Consider the following 20,503-nt stretch of genomic DNA (forward strand, 5'->3'; position numbering starts at 1 on the left):
ACATGCCCTGGTCTGTCTTCTTATGCAGGGTTGCCCCATCCAAGGTACAGAATCCATCACTTTCCCTGGTTGACTTTGTAGGGTTGATGATTTCCCAGGCCAATAATTTGTTGAGGCCTCACTGCAGGGCCTCCCTGCCCTCCAGGAAGTCAACAGTTCCTCCTTTGTATTGCCTGCAAACTTGCACAGTATCCCCTCCAGTCCTGCATGCAAGTCATTTAAGAAGATGTTGAAGAGCACAGAGCCAGATATAGAGCCCCGAAAAACCCCACTAGACACAGGGAGAGACCATTCTTGGAGAAGGGAGTGCAAGGCTCAAGGACCTTCCTGACCAAAAAGGCCCCAACATCTTTCCTGCACTGGGTACAGAAGGATGTAAACATTGGCAATAAACACCCCAAATGGCTGGTGAATTCTGCAGCATGGCTGCTCAGAAGAAGACTTCATGTAGTTTCCGAAATGTTTGTTCTTGATTTTCCAAAGAAACTCTTTATTAATAAATTCCCTTTTCTTGGAAAATGTAAATATTGACAGTCCTCAATCCCACTCAAAACAGAAGCTTCAAAATACTGGAATTTCACCCAGGTTGAAAATCCAAGCTTTAGTAAGCTAGTCCCTTTGTTTATATTTTCTTCTGTTTTATCACTTTTTTGTTTTAGATTTCATTTTCATATTCTTTCATATGATACCATGATCTGGACAGTTGTTTCTTAAGCAGCTCAGTAGAATTGCTATGCAGAGCAACTTCTCTTTTATCATTTGAATTTTCAAAGTAATGGATGTTATTGGATTCATGCAGAAATTTCATACAGAACATGAAAAAATATATTTTCAGCTACTAAATACATTCCAAAATACTAGCTAGAGGGAAAAAGGTGGATTTATATTGATTTTCCTTTTAATAATATCTTCTCCCAAATTTACATTTTCTCACTTCTCCTGTTTGATTATACAAGAACATGAGTTTTTTCACACATCAGATGATCATGTCTCTTGCTCATTGCTCTCCCAAAATGCACATCTGTCACCTTAGCATCAGTCAGATCTATCTCTGATGGGCAAAGGTTTTATGAAACAAAATTTACATACATTTTAAGTTCTTGAACTTTCTGCAGTTATCTCACTGCTGCAGTGAAAATATGCATGGTGACAGTGTGGTCAAACAGGCTAATGAGCCCTTCTTAGGATTTAGCCCACAGTATTAGCCATGGTCTCCCCTTTGTAAACAAATACTTCTGTTCCTCCTGCAAAACCAAAAGTGTGAAACCTGCATTTACAGCAAGCACAATCTCTAGCCCTGTGACATTTAAATCTTCATCATAGCCGACCTTTTGTTAACAAGAGCTAGCCCTTCATGTTGTTTGAATAAAAGTTTGCTTTAACAACTTACTCTTCAAAAGTGTAAAACACTTCATGCTTGCTTCTCAAAAATTACTTTATTGTTACATTTCAAAGTTACCACTCATGAAAAAAAACCCCTACAAACCTCAAAGTAAATGAAAGGCAAAGGCAAAGAAAACAAAGCTCTTCTGAAAAGGTTATCCAAATAACTGTAAGAACTGTTGAAGCTTTTTTTTCCTTTAGGTAGAAAGTTTGGGGTTTAATCTTAGGTCAGTCAAGGACAGCACACGGAGATATTTTAAAACAAGTTTTAAAGTAGGCAATTCAGATACCCTACATTACCAACCTTGTACAATGCTGGATCTTCTGCAGCTCACACTGCTTGTTACATCCAGTCAAGAAGGCTTTGCTCAACACTGTGGCTTTGGAGAATAATACCACTTATTTTTCATTTGAATATCCACCTATGTTAATATCCTGGCACCCAAAGGTTTTCTTGATTGCAGCAACTTGCTCCAAATGTTTGGGGCTTCTCCGTCTTCCTTTTTGCCCCTGCCACTAGGGACTGTGCCACAGCCCATCCATGCCCTGAGCTGTGTGGGGCCAAGGGAAGCACACAGCCCCAGGGAGTCACTGGTGCAGCATGAGCAATCAAGGGAGTCCCAGCCTCCTCTTCACCCTCCTCAGTATCACTGTGCCCCCACATCTGCCTCTCTCTCTTCTCTTTTAGTTTGAAGAGGTTAAGCATAGAATTACTATCCTGAGATGACATTATTTAAACAGACAAGGAAGGGGCTAATCCCAACATGAAGCAAGACATTGATGATGAGCATTTATAGTATAACTCTGTGTTTTGTGATTTCTCTCTTTTCTTCACACTTTTACTTTTTGCCTTCAAAGCCCCATGAGCGCTCAGAGTTTCATATTGGCTCCTTTCATGATTAGATTTTTCCCTTTCCCTTTAATTCTTGCAGTTTAACCTGCTGTTCTCCACTAATAAAATCACTCTGGCAACCTCATCTTGTCATCTCATTTCATTTGTGACAATCCCACCTGTTTGCTCGTTTATTCTTAAGTCTATTACTAGGTCTAAACAATGCCTTTTAGAGTCCATCTTTTGCTTTAAATGTCCTTTAGCTGCCCATGGCAGCTATTGGGTTGCATTTTAATACTCTGGTTCCCTCTTTTCCAAGTTGAAATGCTAAGTTCTTATTCTCCTTGCTTTGACACATTCATCTGAGCAATCAGGTTAATATGATCTGAATTTCTTTTGGTCAATCCCTTGTGTGCCTCTTTCAAAATTTCCTTCATAAAAGCCAACTCCTTATTCTTTTCTGATAGTCTCTTTCCTAGTTCTCCCTGTAATGTTGCTACACTTCCTTAGAGTTTCACTTCAACACATGGCCCAGCTGCTGAAACAATACGCTGTGACTGAATTTTGTGCTTCAAACCAATAAAGCAGGTACAAGTTGCCAGCACTGAATAAACAGTAAGTTGAGCTTTGTGGTTTGCACTGCTGCATTTTTTTTTCTTAAACTCTCCTAGTTCTTTGCAATCAAATTACTGCTTTCTAACTTTCTCTTCTTGCAAATAAATCTTCCAAATGGCATGCTCTGCAGCAGCATGTCATGCACTGTGCATGACAGGAGAAAATGTAAGCTGGGAAAGTCTCTGGCTACAAATTTCGGCTCTGTATAGGCTACCTTTAATGCTGTCTAAGTAGGATCATGCATCTGGTGCCCAGCCTCCTTCCATGCCAAGCAGACACCGTGGGTTATTGCAAGGTAAGTCTAGAGGCAGCTGGGGTGAGGGGAGCATGGCCAGAATCTGTCCCACCCCAGATGTTGTTCTGAGCACAAAATAAGAAGGAAAACTTCACCCCTTCCCTTTGGGAGCCTTATTCACAAGGAAAGTAGTGAGAAGGGAGGTTATAGCCTTTGTTTAAAACATCTGGCTGGGTAACCTCTCTTTGAGCTGTGGTCAAGCAGTGGAGATGCCCAGGGCACCCCAACAGTACCACTGAAGCACCAGCATCAGCAGAGCAGGTGCCTGGGGTGGACATTCCAGCTCTGGAAGTCCTGACTTCCCCATGACCTCGTACAACCCATAAATACTTGCTGACCACTGACTCTGAGAGTCACAGTCATTAATGCTTTGTCAGTTAAAGGAAAATAGTCATAGCACAATTAAAATCCTTTGAAACATAGCAGGTATGTGATCCATTTCTGGTTTGAAGCCTCAGAGGTACATCAGGGTGAGAAGCAACCATTCATTACCCAGGGAGCTGAAAAGTCCAAGCTGAGGAGAGGGGGTTGTGACTCCTTTTCCTTTTCCTTTTTTTTTTTTTTTTTTTTTTTTTTTTTTTTTTTTTTTTTTGGCATTTTCTAGCTGTTTTTTATCTCTTGGGAAAATGTTGTCATTCAAAAAAAAAAAAAAAAAAAAAAAACCACAAAACCAAAAAACCCCCAAAAAACTACAGCCCTTACCACCACCATCAATTCAGGAAAAAAAAAGTAAAAAATATTCCAACCACAAAAATTTTAAGAGCTCCTTATACAACAACAACAACAAAGAAAAAGTATAATTGCAAGAAGATAAGAAAAATATGTAAACTTATGTTGTCAACACAGCAGTACTGCAAATCAGTGATATCTGAAATATGGTCAGAATAAATCCCTCTGGTATTGCAGCAATAAGCCAGTTACTTCTTCTGTGAATCAAATTATTTCTTAATAAAACCTTGATGTTTTTTCAAACCAAGTCTGAAAAGAAATACTCATTTTCGAAAATGCAAGATCGCCAGAATGTGTGTTAACCTCAAGGGTCCCGACTGGTTTATCGAATTTTACTCTGTTTATTTTAATGTAATAAAAGACACATATGTGGTTAGAGATTGGTGTTTTTGTCTCTGTGTGTCATTCAGCCAGTTCTTGATGTGATGATTTCACACATGTCTGCTCTCCGGCTATGGCTGTGACAACTGTGGACCCTCTTGCTCTCTTATTGGAACATACAGAGAAATTAAGGGGAAAATCTAGTGGAATATATGCTATTGGCATAGACTACCTTTTTTAACCTTTTGAAAACTGGGGAAATGTTGGTGAGCTACCCTGAAATGTGTGAGAGGCTGCCTCAGGAACTGCAGAGACACCTCCAGGAGGGCACCTGACAGATGACTTCTTTCCCTTTGTTCTCCTGGCCAACGTACCAAAGCTGCCCTATCCTCCTGGAGGTATGTGCCCAAATGGCTGTTGATTCTCCATTTAATTGTCTCCTGCCTGTCTATCCTGAGCATTAGGCTCTTCACAATTTTTAAAAGCTTTCCCAGTAACTTCGAGTAACAATTTGCTCATGACTAGTACAACCAAAAGCTGACATCTTCTGGGAACACTACAATTCCATGAGTTTGGGTTTTAGGGACATAATGACTGCTGCAAAATTTTGTGAAAACTGCGTGAAATGTGTTATGACTGCAGGCTGGAGTATGTGGTTAGGGAGTTCTCCAAAGATTTTACATGCTCACAACAGAGCTTGTTCTCAGCTGTCATCCAGTACAGCCACTGACACTAGTGGCAGACAGAGGCGGTGGTGGATGGAGTGAAGTCTCTCAACTCTGTTTATTTTCACCATGTTGGAAAGCTTTTTATGAAATCATAAACCTCCTAAACTGAGGTATTCATGTGATTTTTTTCCTGTGTATATCCACAAACACTTAACAGGGTTAACTCTACAGTCCTTTATTCAGTGCAAGAAGATCAAAGTAAAAACAAACAATTTTGTTGTTGGAATACTTGTCTGGTTGGAACATTTAATTAAAATACAGGACTGCACCAAAATGCTCCTCTTCTTTACTCTGTCCAGGCATTTGCGCTGAGCTGCTTAATGTTCTTTAATGTATTGATATCCATGTGCTTCTTCATAAAAATTAAAAATAAAAATATTTATCAATTTCTGTTTAATCTCTGAGGCAATTTTGCAAAACAACCCAAACCTTTTGTTTGAAATCCTTCTGGCACAGTTTTTGTAGGCAGCAGTGCCCCTGTTTGCTGTAAGCAGAAGCCAGAAGGGAAAAGTGGTTCACCCAGAAAGCCAAGGGCAGACCTTGAACCTGAGTCAAATCAAAATTTGCTCGATGCTTAGGCACGTTGCCTCTCACCAGCCCTCTCTATTTGCCTTTCACAGGCTGAAAGCCCAGCCCTTTGTGCCCGTGGGTGCAGCTCTGCTTTGGCTTAAATGGGTCTGCACAGTCCTGCCTGCCCACACTCCTCGGGAAGGGGTTAATGGGAACAGGAGAACACACAAAGTAAGGTCAATCCCATCAAACATGAGACTTCAAAGGGAAGTCTCTGTTCTTAAAGCCAGAACTCCACTGGTAGTAGTGTCACACTATAGTATAAATTGTTTTCGTGGCCTTTTTCTACTTCCATGGTCATAATCGAGCAAAGATTTAGAAAACTCATATGATTGTCTTATTTTCTTTTGATGGGTATAAATGATGGTAATGATTCCTATGTTCTAATATTCACATTTTTGCAAGAAAAGACTTCTAGAGAAAAATTAAATTAAACATGTGTGTAGAAGACAAAGGTAATTTCTTTTTATTCTTTTTTTGGGCCAAGAAATAGTCTTCTGCAAATTTAAAGAGGGGGTATTTTGAAAACCTGGAATTCCTGCATGCTAACACTACCTCTTTCAGTTAAAATACAAGTAAAGCACCTGCACATTTCAGAGGCAAAACTCTGACAATAGTAGATTGCATTTTAATGGCAGTCAGCCTCTCATAAAGACAACGAGAGGAACTGACAGATCATGACTATCTTGCTACAGTTGCTTGAAAATGTCTCGGGTGAGGGAGCCTGGGATTCCCGGCTGTCATTCCCATACTGACTGTGACTGTCATGCCAGCCTTTAGGCCCACATAGAGCACTTCAGAAACAGGGGCTTTGTCTTCTGCCTGCATCTTTCTCTACACTTTCCACACGATGACACCTTCCCAGTGGGTTCCTGGGGCACTCTCACAGGTTTTTCACCTTCTGGCACACTGTTGCTTTCTAGCTTTACGCTATTTCACGACAACTATGTGTAAAATTAAATCTGCCTCTTGGCCAGGCTCTGTGACTCTTAAATGCATGTTTCTACCCACTAAAAAGAGGTTTGGGCCCTTTGCTATGTACAGCTGAGGCAGGCAGAAATGTCAGCAGGTTTTATTCTTGTTTTAGCCCCAACACTGACATCCTCAGCACAGCATTTTACAGGTGTGCTTCAACTATTTATATGGAGATTTATATTTTTTTAACATGCAGCTATGGTATACACATAAATTGTTTACATACAATTTATGGTGTAAAGGAGTAGCACTTTTTCAAAGTTTGGAAGCACATCTGCTTGAACACAACTGTATAAATGGGTCTTCAGATGATATGGGTGTGGAAAATCAGAAAAATATGTTTTTGGAGATAAAAGTTTGTTCAGTCAAAAAAGCCACATTCAGCACAATATTTAAGTTTTATTTAAAAGACTAAATGAAATAAATAGATTTCTAGACAGATCACTGTTCTAAGGTTTTTTCACAAAATAAATCAAAGTATTTAAAGTTTTAGTAGTTAATTTTGTGGTGAAAAATTATATATTTTAAATTAATCCAGTCTCATTCATGGGCCTGACTTGGATTATGATTATTTAAAACATCTAACCTTTTTAGAAATAGATCCATATCATGATTTCTCTTTCAGTACAAACCTCAAAATGGCATAGTCTTTGTAAAGAGATTTCAATAAGTTACTGCAACATAGAGTTTAAAGAAATTTAAAACTGTAAAAAGACAATGTGGGTTTTTTTCAGAACTGATAAGCATTGTGTTTATTCTAAAATATTTTTCTGTTCAGACAGTGAACTGAAAACTTAGTTATTGCAAAGTGTAGTAACAGTAATGGCTATATCTTGCAAAGAATTTCTCAGTCCTTGACATAAAACACTTTACAAGTGCCAGTTTTTGGCAGTAATGGTGACAAAATGCTACTGGTTGAGGAACTCTTTGCCAGGCAAGGGACATGATGTGAGGCAATGGCAAGGAAACGTAAGTCAAGGTGGGGAGGGATCCATTATGTCAAAAGGGCAGTGCATGACGAGAGTATCTTCCATCTCCACCAACAGAATCCTGTTGAAAATCTGATGTGTATTTGGGCCTGTTTCTTAAAACCAGAATTTTTTTAGGTGTTAGGAAAGCGACTCGATTTGAAAAAGCTGATCTCCATGAAGAGGTCTTATATATTAGTTTCTGTTTCAATGCATATGCTGACTTGGCATGCAGGGACCAATACAGAAACTTTGCATTTTTGCTTGCTTAATTTAGTAATAAAACATGCTCATGAGATCACTGTTGAATGTCTAAAAAAATTGGAAAATATCAGACAAATACCTTCTTCCACTGAAGTATCTAGAAAATGTTACCCTACTATATGTGAAATATCTGTAAACATTTGGGTCCCTTGCATGAAGAAACAAACACGTAAATGCCCAGATTTAAGAAAATGGTTTCAAGCAATTCAAAGATAAGAGTTACTGGATCAGTAGGGTTAGCCAAATTCTCCTGTAAAATATTTTCAAATCAGCAGAAAGCACCTTTTTCATCACCTATGGTAACTGAATTAACAGCATCTGAAACTCTATTCATAAACATGACACTGATTTGGGTGAGAACTTGATATCAAGGACTCTTGAGGACTTTTAAGATGTTTTTAACATGTTTTTCATTTTCCAAAATAAAATATTAATAGAAGAAAATCAGTCCTAAGACTAACATTTGCTTCTATAACTGTAATGTAAATTATATTGCCTATAATCTAATAATTTCAGGGTCGATTTTTCCAGAATGCTTTCACAGAGGGGAGTATTTGCTCTCCTATTCTGCTAAATAGGAGACAAAGAGACACGCCAAGAGACACACACTACCTAAGATTAGCTCCATCCAGAATAAACTGCTTCTTTGTTTTGTTCCTGGATCTCCTCTGCTACTCTGTGTTCCTTAAACAGAAACATTATTTTAATTTTTAAGATGTTGAAAGTGATGTTGAAGCCCAGCAAAATCTTGCTCTTGGAGCAGGATCTGTCATCTGGCATGAAGGCGTAGGAGGGTACAAAGCTTTCTGGAGATGTGTCACAAGACTTCAGAAAGCCAAAGCAGCATTCAGTCTTGGGAACACTGTCATTTAGAATCCATCCCTGGAGTGAGGTACCTTCAGACTGTACTTGGAAAGAGCTAGGTGATGTCACCCTGCTGGAGAACAGGAGAAAAAGCTAATAATGAGGTCAGAAAGACAGTGAAACTGTTGCCTTCGGCTTTCTTTTATTTTTCAGCACAAAAACTTTCTGGATTAATTTTTAAAAAGAGCTTCCTCATAGTCATCCATTACAATCTGTGAAGTGCACAGCCACAATGGCACTCAGGGGTCACCACTGCACTGAAAAGTGATGCACAGGGTAACCCATCCTCATCTCCTTCCCTTGAAAAAAGTAAGCGCAACACCTACCTGCTGTTTATATCCCAGCTGCATTTAGCTCTGTCCTGAATACAATTGAGATACAAACCTTGTATTACAAGGGTCATTTCTTACATCAATAATTACATTAAATTGTAGGGGACAAGCTGCATCATATGGTTGATAAATTCTAAGACTTACATTAAGGATCTATCCAAGACTTGCCAGGTGCAGCATGAGCTCTTTATATGATCCTCTCCCCTATTCCTCTACAGCACTAAATGCTGGTCTGGAAGCAATAACTTTTACACTTTTTGCTGCTGAAATGAGAGGCATTACTCCTCACCAGCGGCATAGCTCCTGAGACTTAACTAAAGTGTCTCAGGGAGTACCTTTGCTGTAGTGTTGCATGACAAAGTTTTAACAGTGGCTAATGGTTTTGCTATTACTTATTTTATTTTGGGATGAAAATGATAGATATTTGATATAAATATAGATGTACTTGTTCCAGTAAGCTGAAATGTAATGTCTAAACTACTTGGAAACATCTCTTTAAACACATACGTAGTGACAAAAGATTTCTGCTTTGAAAAGGAGCAAATTTTACTGAGAGAAGAGAAACACACAGCAAAGAAAACATTTCTAACCAGTTCTAGAAATACAAAAAGATTCTGACACAATACAAAATTTTTCCCCTCCTTTTCTGTAAATTGTAGTCACTTCTTTCTTAAAACAGTAAAGCGATTCTGGATTTTGGACAATGGCATATTAATTCTAGTCCTTGTTTGGCCAAGCTCTGCACAAGACCATCAACATGTTGCCATCCACATGTGCATTTCCAAACTTTGCTCTCTCCCTGGGGCTTGAGAGCAACATTCAGAAGAAATGGGCTTGGGGGAAGCCTGCTGCTGCGGAGACCCTCCAGCAAGTGTTCTCCCTGCCCACCTTCCCTTCTTACTAAAGTCACCCCACACACAGCTCTGAGGAGCTTAAGCCTCTTTCATGTGCCGCCTTTCTGCCTGAAGGGATGCATTGGTGGTTAGTTGCAGAGAGGACATGCTCAGCAATGATTGTAAGGTCAAAATCTGCTTTCAGCCTTTGCACCGCTAATTTATGCAAGATGGGGAGAAAGGGGCTGCTTTACTAAACACATTTTATTAAAATCTCAGTGATGAAGAATTGCCACTGGTATGATCACACACAGAATAGTTGGTTACTAAGCATACAGTATAACTGACTTCCACTAAAACTGAGCCTTTGAAGGATAATTGCTGATATATTTTTCCTATATAAAAAATGGCTTGCAGATTATGAATAAATAAAATGAAGGGAATTGAAACTTTTTTTAAAATTTGCCAGCACAAAATGTCTTTGAGAATGGTAAGTAGCTACATGAACAAAGACCATTATTTAAGAAGATGATTTCTTGTAAAGATATGTTAAATTATACAGTAAATGGCATGTTACTATGTCTAATACTAAAAGTTAGGTCCATGCTATCTTAGATGCTGCATTAAAACAGCCTAAGAAAGTGAAAATGGTGAAAATCACTGTGTCTTGTCCATTGCCACCATTAGTCACCCTGCTGATAGCAAAGAGGGCTGTAGAGAGATTCTGATCCATCTCTCTGCCCTCAAGTCTGTCCAAGCAAATCCCAGTTCTGGTCCAAAAGCTGCAGCCGTGAGGCAAGGTCATACACAGCACAGGTTTCACTCATGTCAGCAACTGGATCAAGTCCAAGCTTTTATAATGCAGAAGCAAAGTAAGTTCCTGTCCATCTTCTGAGATTTCTGCAAACATGGGAAGTAAAATCCTTTCGATGTCTGTTTTCACTGTAGGGTGTGTATGGTATAATTCAGCTTCTGCTTGTTTGTACTCTGGAGCTGCTGAGATAAAAACACCTGACAGGTTCCTTAGATTGAATTTTTCTGCATGTCACAGTTACCCACATTTACGGGGTTTTGAAGTCTAAAAGAAGCACCTAAAGGTAACACAAGTGTCCACCATGCAAGTAGCAAACAGGACAGTTGAGAGATAAGAATAGCATATATTCTTTAGCTGATCCTAGAAGTAGCTACAAATTTCACTCCAATAAGACAAAAATAGGGTGATAGGAATTAGCATAAAACTAACATAACCCTTTCACTTTTTTAATTGATTAATTCTGTAGTTTGTTAATTTTTTCTCAGAAAATGAAGAAATCACTAACATCTTTTAAACTGGAATAATACTGCAAAAGTTTTCATTGCACTTAATAGTGAGATTTTGTGGTTTGCAATTAATTTGAAATTGAGAGCTATATTGAAGGTAAAATCCATATGACCTGTATTATATTGCCAGATCTGCCCTGTAAATCTTGTTAAGAATTTTCAGAAAAGTAATTTTTAATTCAAAACCTTTCCTGGGAAAGATTCAGTCTAGAATTCCAATTAAATGAAAGAAAAAATAAGTGAACAAGTTGCCTAGTAAATACCCCAGGAGTAAGCAGTCATGTTACCCTTCAGGACTAGGGAAACTGGTTCACATCCTTCCTGTACTTCTGAGCTCATTTTTCCATATTATTGACATAATGATTTCTAAAATCTTTGAATAGGAATTTTTAAAATATTTTAAATATAATTGTTTTGTAGAATAGAGAGATTATCTATTCTGTAGTGCCTGTAGCCTGTCTACCTGAAAACAAAAAAAACAGTGTAGTCATAGAACACGTGTAGAACTCAACAGATTTCTTTTTACTGAATAAGAGTAATCATAAAGCTTACAGAAAAAAAATGTGGGTCAATAAGATCTGTGTCATAACTTCATTCTTTTCCAGAGCTGCCTTTATGCATCAGGCAAAAAAATAACACTGTAGCTACTGCTAGCTAGTATTTGATCGGTGTAATTTCAAAAAGAGATGTGTAGCAGCAGGCAAATGATGGTAGCAAAACAGTGGCAAAGTGGTTAATCTTTCTTTATTCTTAGAAGGTCATATGTGGAAAAGATAACTTGGTTTTGGTGGTTTCTAAAGTACCCACAACATAAACACTCAGCTACCTCCAGTAGTGTTGCATACTTAATCATCAAATCTTTCCCTAGCAAACAGGAACTCAGTATTTACCTAAATGGCATAGCAGATATGAAACAAAATTTTGTCTGATTATTAGATATAATGCTTATCAGCATAACCAGAACTTGTATGATTATGTGACATCAAGGAAGGGAACATCCAACAGAAATATTTCTTTTAAAAATCCTCAGTGTTTTGAATAATATATTTACCTGTGAGAAGTAGACTTTTCCATGGCAACTCATGCTTTTTTCCCCAGTTCAGGTCATTCCTTGGGATAAATTACTCTAAGCTGTCTACAAACGCTGCTGAGAATGATCAGAAAATGTTTCTGACTGCTTCCAAACCAGTACAAAAGGGCAAGAGCAATCCACGGCTGTGAATCAGGGTGCTCTGCTCAGAGGACTTGCTTGAGAGTTAAATAACTTGGTCAAGAGATATTCCAGAGACCTAATTCTCTCTGGCTACTGCTGCCAAGAGGCCATGTTCTTAAAATTCAAAGCCACTGTTCATTTGTCTTAACTCAGTCATATCAGTTAGAAAACACAACACATTTCAGAAGCTTAACTGGGGAAAGAAATTTTAAAAGCCTAGGAAGCTTCCAGTGATGTGATGCAGGACAGAGTATCTCATCACCTGCTGCTGTTGACAAATGACCTAAGGAAACTGACTCTATTCCTTCAGCCTATGACAGCATGGATGTTTCCCAGAAACAGAAATTACAGAAAATATCAGGGTAGGGATAGCATATGACACTCTCTCTTCCATCTGCAAGAAAGGGTAAACCACACCTAAACTATTCCTAATGGAGAAATATCTACCAAATCAAAGCACAGTGGCTTCTCTCTTTGATGCCCATCCCTCAGGCATCCTGGCCAGCCTGTCCTATGCTCTGCTAGGCACACACCCACCAGCAGCTGGGATGGAAAGGTATGAGATTTTTTTGTATCTGAGGAGAGGAAGAAGGAAAGGGCCAGCCTGCAAGGCTTTTCTACTCAGCACTGAAGGACAAGCATGGATGGAGGGGCAGAATCAGCTCCTGTCATGAAGTAGTCTCACCAGCAGCAATGGCAACTATCTCTTTTCACTCCCCTCTTGCTTCCTTCATCCCAGCTTTTCCTCTACTCACAGTAATAGGATGGGGCTCTGGTTTTGGAATGGTATCACCTTCAAACGCTGCCAGACTCAGGAGAGTGGACAGGTTCTTGGAAGGGGTAGGTAGTCCAGCTCTATAAATAAAATATATTCCTGAAATCCTCCAGCCTCAGGACACCCCCATAAAACTGTTTCAACCTTTTTTTGTTGCCTGCAGGCCTCCAGCGGCATCTTTTCACTCTGCAATCCCCACATGTGAGCTTTAACCCAGAGACTTCATCCATCCAAGAATTTGCCGTGCCCCCCCCATGCCTCCTCCAGATCACATTCCTTCCCCCCATGCCCCAGCAGCTTCCCCTTTGCTCTGCCAGATCCTTACCCAGCAAGGTCCTTTTTCCAATGGTGCCTCCCTGTACCAGGGCTTCACTCCGAGCATGGCACATCGGTTTCCCTATCAGTCTCCTACAAAGAGCCCATTAACAGAGACATATGTCTGCACTTCCATAACACCTTATCTAACAGAAACAATCTTTCCTCTTAATAAATTGTACATGGCACCGCCATTAATAGTGAAGGCTTTGCAGCACCGCTATTTGTTTTTAGAATGTGTTAACATTTGCTGCTACACTTTCAGTGTTTGCTCCTTCATCCACTCTCCTTTGTGTTTGGGCTTTGGCTGAGCATAGGAAACAGTTCAAGTAATTATTCCTCTATTTGGACAATAATGGATAGCTTCTCTATAGTTACAACTGAAATCTGTAGGTCTTTTTTTATACTTCTATAATTTCAATTCCACAAAACCAGTTTGACATGCAATTTTAATCCAATATTACCTCCAGGTTCAGAGAGAAATAATTAAGTTGTCTTTAAGCTAAATTTAAAGAGCACAAGGGAAAAGGCAGTAAAAACTGGTTCAAGGTTTGCATTTTCAACTAACATTCCTTTGTCTACCTCAAGCTTCTTAAAAATTCATGCTAAAGGTATACTTGGCAGTAGTTTTATAATTACAAAGCTATTAAGCTTTCATAAGGAACAAGTGAAACTGTTTTTTTCCTAATTAGCTAATCATAAATTTTTCAAGGAAATAGTCTGCTAGAAATGATGATTTGAAGAGGCAAAATCATCAACAGTAGTATGCTGATTATAATATTCATCTTAGAAAAATCAGTACATCTCCCCAGTTAATTGAGTCTGTCCTTTGATAGCAAGTTCACTTCTCTGCCTGGATAACTCATATCCTACCTCCCACTACCGCCTTTATATATGCTGCACAGTGAGATGTCAGGAAATCAAGCAGTTACAGTGCTCACCACCTTATTAATTCCACTCTGAAAAGTTGAGGGAAACTTCTGAATCATCATTTCTCAGTGAATTTTCTAGAATCAGGGGAAAACATTTATGTCTATAAAGGAATATTTAGTGATTTGGAGAAATTCCTCTGAAACAGATCTCTGACCTCTTCAGCTAATGCAATATAGCTGTACTTTAGACTTGTAATTCATTTTCCCAAAGACCATAGAGATCTTATGAATATTAGCTTTCTATTATGGACATGTGAAGACCAGACTGAGGACACATTTATAGAAATGATAGCTCATCACTGCAAAGGAGGTACTAATATCAGGCTTCATGATTATAGTGTTGCATTACAGAAAATTACCTGCAGACAGGAAGAGTAGTTTTTTTGTTAAGTGCAAAGTGATTATTTGGTATATTTTCCTCAATACACACAAGCCCTTCCTTCTGCTTGCACAACCTGCCTTAAAGATACAAAAATCATTTTTTTCCAGATGCTTTACAACTCAGCCTGAGAGGCGTATGTTCCAGATGAGTTTTAGACATTAATAAAAAAAAAAAGGCTTTAAAAAGAGAACAGTGTGGCTGTATTCAATATACAGAGCAAACAAAACCCTTTCTACACCCATTCAAACTCCTCATACTTGCATACATCAACAGTAACCGAATCTCTTTTCACAAATAATTTCTACCTGCCTTTGCAAGATATTATGAGAACTCTTACTTAAAACATATATTTGATATCTGATACCAAGCTGCCAAAGAGCTCCTTCAGTTGTTCTAGGCTCAAAGCAAAATCTTTTCTGCAAGCCCCAAGAGCTCTGAAAGTAGAGTATGTTTTTATTACCTAAACTGACTTAGGGAATCTCACTAGCAATAACTTGATTGATTCTTGAATACCTAAATACAACAACAGCTACCTTTCTCCCTGATCTGTAAAACTAAAATTAAATGTGGCAGGCAGGGAGTGAAAAGGGAAAATTACAAGAAATTAGTGAATGTCCAGTGGGAATGGTTTCTACTGCTCAGTAGAATGAGAACTGGGAAGTGAAGAGAGGAGACATTATGAGACCATCTTCTTCTAAACACCAGAATGAAGAGGGGACTTTTTCTACCATTCCCTATCTCAAAAGCAGACTTATCCCACTTCTCAGGGGATATAGTCCAAGCTGATCTAAATCCTTTTCCCATGTTCCTCAAATAAAAACTAAGAGAAAAGCACCATTTCCTTTGCCTAGCAGTATTCAGAAAGAATTTGTTTCCAGCAGCTCAAGTGTGCTTTGCAGAATGATCACAAGCTGCAGGGTGCTGGTGGCCCATCATGCAGCTGGAAGAGGGCAGATTTTTTAATATTGTTTCAGCATGAGATAGATGAATGATTTCTTCCAAAGAGTGGAAAGAAGTGTGGAATGGATGAGACTCACAGAAGGACAGAAAGCAAGCTTGCTGCTCAGGAGACTCAGTCCGTTCTTCCAGAGCCAGAACAGCTTTGCACAACCCTCTGTCTTTCTATTCCATGCCAGGTTTCCCATTGCCAGTCTCTTTCTCCGGCACCTCCACATACAACTCCAAGCAAGTGATGTTCTGTGTCCCACACATGGGCTTGCTTATGCAGCTCTTGGCAGTTGCATACATCAAAAAGATTCATTTTCCCTCAGAACAAGACAGAGCATAAGGATAAGGGCTTGCAAATGGAGGGAGTAGGCAACAGAGGCTTACTGTGGTGGCTCCTCTAAAAGAGGTGAAAATACTTGGGAGCGGAGTTCAACCTTCTCACATCTCCATGTGAGAAAGCCTGGGGATGAGCATTCAAAAGTTGCAAAGATATGACTTCTTGTCCAAATGAAAATGTGAGGTGTGAAGGTAGGTTGTGAAAATTCTGCAACTATGATATGTGCAATATCCACTGCCTAAGGAGAAATAACTATGGATTTGATAAGATCATGTCAGGCTCTGTCATTTTCCTTAAGAAGAATTTTGCTCTGTGAAAGATGTGAGTTACAGAAAAATCAGATTCGAAGGGTAAGGTCATGGTTGTGAAAAGATGTCTTCTTCAATAAAGCAGCAAAAAGAGAGCTTTTGTACCTATGAAGAGAGTAAAATCAAGAAGACCTGGAGACTCCTTTCTTTAGAGAATAATAAGAGAAGGAAAAAGAGTTCTGCAGGAGAATATTTGGCAGTCCTGTGTAATATTTCAGATTGTATCAATTAATTATTATGTAAATAGCTATTTAAACGAAATGACAAGTCACTTAGATTTATTATGAACACTGTATGTGTAACCATAAACGCACTATGAGATTGACTCTGATAAAATAATCAAGGCCCAAATTAATAAATGATGGTGAGAGATATTGTTGACTGATGTGTCTCCCATTTTGGAGGCTGGCTTTAGCCAATTTAGCCTTAAATGAAAGAGAAATAATTTTCAATCTACATATCCATTCTCTTTTGTTAGCAGATTGTCTACTTTTGTTTGCAGATTTGCTTGAGTTCCTGATGACAGCTGACTCACACATACCGTAAACCAAGAAATATCAAGTAAAATGCTGTTTGGTAGCAAAGCAACTAAAACTTATAATCATTTAAATATTGTCACTTGACTTTTGTCAGCATAATTTTTATGTGTCTTTTTCTTTTAATGATGAATCTAAAATTCTTAAGATCCTTTTGGTGAGCAGTATTTTGTCTAATGTGCTTGATCATGGAATGGGCACAGCAGCATTCAAGTTATACAGAGAGCTGAAGGCAGCCTGCAGCTGCTTGGACCAAGCACCAAAACAGAGATTCTCTAATAAATGAAATTGGTTTGGAGATGGAAAAGATAGACTGAAAAAATAAAGTATCAAAAACCTAGTGCTTCCTAGTTCAATAGTATCTGCTATTTAGTTGGAACATGTGAGGACTCGTTTCCAAAGCACTGAGGAGAATAAAGATGAGATCAATCAGTTTTTTCATCCATATAAGGAAAGAAAGATACCTTATGCGTCATGTAATCTTTAAAAGAAAAGGGTCCTAGGTCTGATATGACCATCATGCTTTTACATAAATAAATTTTGTATTTATTTTCAAACATTGCTATTTTTATAACATTATTATACAGAAATTATTAAAGGGAGTTTCCTTCAGGAAGAGAAGCTTCACAATCAGTTAAACACAAAGGTTTTCTGAACTCTATTTTCAGTTCATGAGCATGGAAAGTGGATGTGCAGATGTGAACTGAGGAGCCAAGCATCTTGACATGCCTAAGAAATTATTTCTGACTTTGAACTGTTTAAGGAAAATTATTTTAACTAAACAGTTTTTTTATGAGAGGTAGATTCAATGACATGGAAAATTACTTAATTTATTTTAATTTTACCAGATAATTTCTTTTGGTGTTGTAATATTTCCTTTTCACCTTTTGATGAAATTGAAATTTCCTTCAAGTTTAATTAAAAGACTTTTAATAAAACTTAATAAAAATTAAAAAAATAATACCAGTGAATTGTCAAAAAATTGACTTTTCCTTGGTTTTGACCTGATTAGACTTGAAATTTTGCCAGCCAAACAACCGACCAATCAACCAACTAAAGAAACCAATTAGTTTCACATGCTTAAGTTGGAAGAGCAACAGAAAAGCCATTTTGTAAGTATCTCAGTGGTATAGTAAGGGATGAATGCTAATGATGTGGTAAAGTTTATTTTCTTCACACATCTGAGCTGACTTTTTCTTTTCTGTTGCACCACGAACATATCTCACTATTACAGAAATTATACGGTGTCATACCCTTAAACGATACATCCCACAAATCTTTTACCAATTTCTTTTTTTTCTGCACATTATCATATGTGGCTGTAAATATGTGACCACAATTGCCAAAATTATGTCAAATTAAGTTAGTCTTGAGTCTAAGTCTGTCACCCTTTTATTTGGGTAATTGTCTCAAAAGATAGAGACTTTGAAGAGTTACTAATAAAGTGAAAGATGTATTGTTGTTCTTAGACAGGATTACTCTTCTTTCATTTCCAAATATAGCTCAGCAGCAACTTCTCTGACTAAATGTATCTTTGCAATTAGAACTTGACTGACAATAACTCAAATGGCTTTACTGGGAGTAAAGTCGAACGACAAAAATAACTTACAGAAGAAAACCGTATTCAAGTATTTTTCTAACTGCTGAAGATTATAGGCTACTGCATTATTAGGGTAAAAATATATTTTCAAGTACAATTTTGACATTCAAAACACTGAAAATTGTGTGAAATGTATGTTATGATAATTTTTGCTGTTGAGAGTCTGTGCAAGAGGTTTATATAGAAGGGTTTTGTTTCAGTTTAAAAACCTCAGGCAGTCCTAAAAATTCTGATGGGCATGTCAAGTCTTTCTGGTTGTCATTAATACTGACCCACACACATCTGATCTGAGCTATGCTATGCTTCTGGCCTCCTACAAGGAAAATGTCCTTAAGGAAGAGCACTTGCATGTCCCAACGAGGTGTTATTTTTCCTCCTACTCCTTGTTTGTGCTTGAAGATACAAAATCACAGCATCCCTTCATAAGTCAGCACAGTTTTGCCATGAGAGTGAGCAAGCAACAGACCACCAGCAGCTTTTTGGTGCAAAGTCTGCTACAACTCCACAGGTTCTTCAGTATCTGTTGTCCTTGAGCATCACAGAGCCTGGGCATGCCAGCCAGGAGCAGAAATAGGAGAGACATAGGAGCAGAATAGAAGAATTGGATAGAAATGGTAATTCCTAATGCATGGTAATATTTGCCAGAGTTTAGTTCATCTATAAATGCTTTTTCTGAGAATGCATTTATATTTCATATAGTATTTCATTAAGTGAAAGAATAGGTTTTAGTCATTGCTCCTGATATAACAGGATCTTACCCAGTTGCAAGGGAAACTAAACTTAGGTGCAACTGCTTTCTGTTACTGTGAAAACTAAAGCATGTTCACCTTCACATAGTTTACACAAGTATGATAAGAAATACATATAAAAACACTGTTTTCTCTTTCTCTTGCCTCTAATGTCAATATGTTGTGTGAGAGAGGAAGCTGGGAGGAAATTGAAGTTTTCCTCTGAAAGATCATAAATCCAGATCTGTTACTCATTAATGAACTCCATGTAGCTCTTAATTGCCAGTAGATTTGCTGTGTAGAAAAAGAGCGTGACAGACAGTCAGGAAGACATACAGGCAGCAGGCGACCGCAGGTGTAACTGGTGCTTTCCCTCCTGTGGCTTGCTACGGTGTCTGGTAAATGTACAGAAAAGGTATAAAATTTTTGATGAACCAAGTCTACTTGACCTGCATTTTTCATCAAATTGATATTAAAACCACAAGTATTTTCTACTTAGGACAAGCCCTCAGAGGAAAAGGACCCTCTTCCTGTTAGGATCAGTTTGGTGATGAAGTTGGCTACCTCAGTGCTTTATCAGCTGCTGGATTTGTGAGGGCTGGTGCTTGGTGTGTGGTCACTTTTGTGAGAACTGCGGAAAGGAATCATTATAAAGAAAAACCAGTTTTACAAAGACTCAAATGCTTCAACCAAAAAATGGAGAGTTTTAGGTCATAAGTAGCTATTTAAATAAGCTGTATGATATATACAATTGCAAAACCCCAGTAGGTTGTGTCACAGGAAATTATGGCCCTGATGCCTGTGAGAACTACAAAATCATCTAGGCTAGAAAAGATCCTTAAAATATTGAAACCAACTGTAATCCATTTAGAGTAGCTAAAATTGAAAAGATGATCTTACCTGAGAAGTAGATGAAGAAACTGCAAGTTTTCCATTTTGATAAGAGATACTCAAATAAGATGTAAATAAACAAACAGGAGGGGGATGCACTGCTGAATGACAGAAGATAACAGGGTTGTTTTTTTGGTTTTTTTTTAAGTTGCCATTTGAATCTAACAGAACTGTTGTAGGCAAGACAATGAAGAAACATATTTTTCTAAAATTTCTTACCACATCCAGCGGGTACAGGCTAGAACAACTAAAATTTCTAACCCAAACAAATATGTGCTGTTTCTGAGGGCAGACCAGTTAATTAGTTTTCATATCAGTACTTTTAAGCAGTGACAGTGAGAACTCTTGTATCACACTTGGTTTTATGCCTGACAGCAGGCAAGGGAGAGTTATGTGAACACCCCATATTTTGCATGCTTTATGATATCCAAATTGCTGCTAGGCACTGGATGATGAGAGTTCTGTATGAAACAGCACTCTGCAACATGTATGGTCCCTGTCTCAGGCCA

This window comes from Chamaea fasciata, unplaced genomic scaffold (assembly GCF_029207755.1).
Source record: "Chamaea fasciata isolate MVZ Bird 193981 ecotype frontalis unplaced genomic scaffold, bChaFas1.0.hap1 SCAF_3, whole genome shotgun sequence".
NCBI classification, from domain to species: domain Eukaryota; kingdom Metazoa; phylum Chordata; class Aves; order Passeriformes; family Sylviidae; genus Chamaea; species Chamaea fasciata.